The sequence below is a fragment of the Vulpes lagopus genome, unplaced genomic scaffold, assembly GCF_018345385.1.
Source record: "Vulpes lagopus strain Blue_001 unplaced genomic scaffold, ASM1834538v1 ctg1034, whole genome shotgun sequence".
Taxonomy (NCBI): Eukaryota; Metazoa; Chordata; class Mammalia; order Carnivora; family Canidae; genus Vulpes; species Vulpes lagopus.
Genome location: NW_024570324.1, coordinates 1 through 4,982, shown reverse-complemented (window position 1 = coordinate 4,982; position 4,982 = coordinate 1). Strand labels below are relative to the sequence as shown.

General features: G+C 36.8%; 1 long non-coding RNA gene across 1 annotated transcript; it reads left to right on the top strand.

Moving 5' to 3' along the window:
- Positions 1–407: 407 nt before the first annotated feature.
- On the top strand, positions 408–2,134 carry LOC121483779. The gene is made up of 2 exons (XR_005985856.1): positions 408–696; positions 1,641–2,134. It is a non-coding gene; the product is annotated as an uncharacterized LOC121483779 (long non-coding RNA).
- Positions 2,135–4,982: the final 2,848 nt, after the last annotated feature.

Below are 4,982 nucleotides of genomic sequence, written 5' to 3'. Positions count from 1 at the left end.
ACCACACTGTCCAGTCCCACCTAGGATGCTGCCCCCCGTTGCCACCTGAGCACCTTTCAGACAGGGATGTCCTCACTGGAACAGACTTCTTAAAAGTTCTGGTTGTGCACTCTGCTGCTATATCACTTTCCAGGACTTGCCTTCTGGCTTCCAGAGGCTCCCTGCCCCCATGGTTTATCTTCAGATATATGCCTGGGATTCATTTCTCCACACCTCCTACCTTGCAGAAAGCTGGTCACTGTTCTATTTGTAGAATTGCAACAATTCTTTTCTTGGCTCTCTGTCTGAGTTCACAGGTGTTCAGATGATTTGATAGCTATGTAGCTGAATTCCAGACACCAGACAAAACTAGGGTCTCCTACTCCTCCACCATCGTCCTCTTCTTCCAGAAATTCTGTATATTCAATCGATCAATATTAATTGTACTTTTTATTAGACTCCTCTGAACAGCATTATAGGTTTCTTCTCAGTTATCCAGATTAAACTAAGTAGGGATTTATTTATGTGATTATCTTTCTATTTAAGCAATCTGTAACTTTTACTCTCTAAAAGTATCATTTCCAGACCACGTTTCATAAGCAAAATAAAATTCCTACAATAATGTCTCTTGTTTAACTTGAACATTGTAAGTAACGTTTGACTTATTTCAGATGCAGCAGGAATTGGAAGAAAATATAACTAGAGAACTAAAAGAAGGTATGTTGCCAAATGTACGAATTTAGATGGTCATTAATTTCTGAAATAAACCACAAATAGTAACTGGCATCCCTTTCCATTGTTAAAATTTTTGTATATATCTAATAAAAATGTAAAACATAAACATAATGAATAACAGACTTATTCCTCATTTGGTCATCGTGTTTCATACCTTTTTAAAAATCTGCAGCCTGTGTGCCTCTTAGCACTTTTGGCTGTAATCTTCCTTCACTTGTGCCATCGCTATGGAACTGTCAATCTGAAAATGTGGGTGTTCTCAAATTCTTGTTTCTGCTAGTGGTAGAAGACCAAAAAGACCAGACTTGTCTTAGTAATACTTAAGCAATTATATAGTTCATATAGCTGTCCCTTGACAGGTGACATTTCAATCTCCAGCCACTGGTTTTGCCATTGGGTAAAATTCCAGGTTCCTTAGCATGGAATACAAACACCCAAATCAATTTGGTTCTTGCCACATTGTTGAGCCTTCTCTCTGCTTTGCAGAGAGTAATCTTTCAGGTATCAGCCTACCTATTCCCTCCACCGAAAAGCAGACAATATTGATAGAAAACCAGGATGTCCCTTCTGTGTGTTCTTATAATGTCTTGTTTTAAACCTGTCATGGTATATTTGACTCTAGAAATTGCCTGTTTGATTTTTCAGTTGATAGTATATGATTGTTCAGGGGTGGACTGTGCCATCAGCTTGCAATCTCATCTTGTAATGAGAAAACCAGAAGCTCTAGTATTTATCCACAGTAGTAATTAATTCAATGGGCAATCGTGAGCAAACTTGATTTAATAGTAATCTTGTATTTTATATTGTAGTTTATGTAGATATTTTTCATTTTTAACACTCAGAAGATTCCAACTTTTTTTTACTAACTTCTAGTTAACTACAAAGTATTTCAGATAAAGAATATTATTCTTCCTTTTTCTTTTCAGCTGCTCGTGAATTAGAATCAGGATTCTGTAGATCCTCTCCTTTAGGACCTACTGATGAATCAAATGTAAATCAAGATCTAGTACTGCAAGCATCACAAGAATATGTAGAGATTTTCAATAAAAAGTATATGATCTGAAAGATATATAGTAAAAGTTTATTACCTAGATGTTTAACATAACATTTTAATTGTTTCCCAGTAAATGTCTGATGTACAAAAAATCTTTATTAAAGGAAATTTTGTTATATCGTGTGTAATGAAAGTTTATATACTATTTTAAGCTATGTTTCTTGGCATCTGATTAACTTTTAAGCATATTTTGTACGTGGAAACTAGCATGCTTCAGTCTGCCCAAGTACCAGCCTTTTAAACAGCACCCAAACAACCAAGTTGTCAATATTTCAGTGGTGTTAACTGATAGCTTTTTTTGTATTTTAGTTTTTATTACTGGACCTATGGATTTAGACAGACATCATTTTGATATACTGCTGCTAAGGCTATCACCAATGGTACATGTAATACAATTTTTATAGTGCCATAAAACCTGTGTATAATTTTAATTTTAAATATTATTCATAGCTCTTTCCTCATGGTGAAATAAGATTTGCCTAAGGCTTTTTACCTTTTCTGTTTATTTTTTATTTACTTTTTGAGAACAGTCTTAAAATTAGAGAAAAGTAAAAATAAAGAAAAAGAACTTTTCCCCAAAAAACTTTGGAAGTAAATTGTTAAATTATGCCCAATTCCTGTAGCATTTTTATCCTGCAAGTCAGTACATTCCACATAGCTACCGTACAACCCTGCCAATCAGAAAATCAACACTAATACAATTGACCCTTGAATAATGTGGAGCTTAGGGGCACTGATCCTCTGTAGTGAAAATCTGTGAACTTTTGACTTCCCCAGCACTTAACTACTAATAATCTGCTGTTGACCAGAATATTTATTGTACCAAAACAGTCAATTAACCTATGTTTTGTGTGTTATATGTATTCCATACTATATTCTCCCTATAAAGTAAGCTAGAGAAAAGAAAATGTTATTAAGAAAAATCAGAAGGAAGAGAAAATGCATTTACAGTACTGTATTTTTAAAAATCTGCATGTATGTACAACCATTCAAAGTATGTTAAGTATACATTCCTTTCTTATTTTTTTCATTCTTTTTTTTTTAATTTAAATTCAATTCATCAACATTTAGAAGGGTCATTAGTTTCAGATGTAGTTTTCAATAACTCATCAGTTGTGTATAACACCCAGTGTTCATCAAGTCACGTGCCCTTCTCCATGCCATCACTGAGTTACCTCAGCCCCCCATTCACCTCCCCTGGAGCAACCTTCAATATATTTTCCAGACTTAAGTCTCTCATGGTTTGTCTTCCTTTCTGATTATTCCCCATTCAGTTTCCCCTCCTTGCACTATTTCTTATATTCCGCCTATGAGTGAGACCATACAATAATTGTCTTTCTCCAATTGACTTGTTTCACTCAGCATAATACCCTCCAGTTCCATCTACGTTGATGTAAATGGTAGGTATTCATCCCTTCTGGTGGCTAAGTAATATTCCATTGTGTATATATACCACATCTTCTTTATCCACTCCTCTGTTGAAAGACATCCTGGCTCCTTCTACAGAATGGCTATTGTGGACATTACTACTATAATAAACATTGGGGTGCAGGTGCCCCTTCATTTCACACATTTGTATCTTTGGGATAAATACCCAGTTGTGCAATTGCTATATGAACTATACCCTCTATCATTTAAACCTCATATTCTTTTAAAGCTTTGACATTTGTCTGTAGTATCCTTTATAGCAAGATTTTATTTATTTATTCATGAGAGACAGAGAGAGAGAGAGAGGCAGAGACAGACAGAGGGAGAAGCAGGCTCCATACCTGATGTGGGACTCAATCCTTGGTCCCCAGGATTGTGCCCTGGGCCGAAGGCAGTGCTAAGCCACTGAGCCACCCAGGCTGCCCTAGAATGTCTTTCAATGTGGGTTTTTCTTATATTTCCTTATGATAAAATTCAAATCATATATTTTAGCAAGAGCACGACTGAACTGGTCCTCTACTCTTCTCATTGTATCATATCATGTGACCTACAATTTTGATTTGTCCCATTGTTGGTGATGTTGATTGCTGGAGTAGTATCTTCAGTTTTCTCCTCCAGAATGTTAACTTTGTACTTTACAATTAATTAGCATTTTAGGGGGAAGTATTTTGAGGCATCTAAATACCTCCTTTCTGAGACACCCTGTGCCAGGCCACTTCTGCAGATGATGTGCCACACTCACAGGCTCTGAAAACCCATGCTGGTCTGTTCTTTCCCTGTGTGGATGCCTCCTGACCCTGTGAAGTCTGTGATACCTCATTCTAAGTTACTCACCTTTCAGGGATGCTGTGTCTTGAGCTCTAACACTGTTCAGGTGACACTCCTACATTTATACTTTCCCCATTCTATGCCAGGCTCCAACACCTCACTCTGGGACACCACTGCTCCTTGTTTCTGTTTCTATGCTTTTGAACTGAAATCTTTGGGAACGGAAAGGATAAAGGGGGAAAGGGCTCCATGGGTCTTTTATAATCAACTTATCAAGCTTTACAACACAAAGATTTGGATTGGAATTGCATTGAATCTATAAATAGTTTGTAGGGAAGAGACATTTATAACACTGAGTTTTCCAAATGATATTTTAATTGATTAACTCAGTATTTAAAAAAATTTCCTATAAAGGTCCTACAAGATATATATTAGATTGATTTCCAGTTATTTGATACTTTTGATCCTATTTTAAATGTTATTTTTAAAAATCAATTTCATTTCCTGTTTATAGCTTATAGAAATAAAATTATTTTGCATATTGAGCTTAGCATCAGCTATCTTGATAAATTGTCTTACTATTTCTCATAGTTCTGGAGTCTGGGAAGTCCAAAGTCAAGGCACTGGCAGATTCAGTGTCCAGTGAGGGCCTGCTTCCTGGTTCATGAGTGATCGTCTTCCTCCTGTGTCTTCATAAGGCACAGGGCCAAGGGAGCTCCCTCCAGCCTCCTTTATATAAGGGCATTAATCTCCATCATGAGGGCCCCACCTTCATGACTTAATCACTTACCAAGGCCACCACCTCCAAATAGTATCACATTGAACACTAAGACTTAAGTCATGAGAGTGGAGGCTGAGAAAATTAGGGCCATTCAAGTTTAACATTGGCACAACTACAGCCATTGTAGCTTTGGCAGCCATCTCAGGCCACTGTGACCAGGCCACTGTGACCAGGAACTGAACTCTACCCTACCCCGGCTACAGAAAAAACCACCTTATTCCTTATCAGAATAAGGAA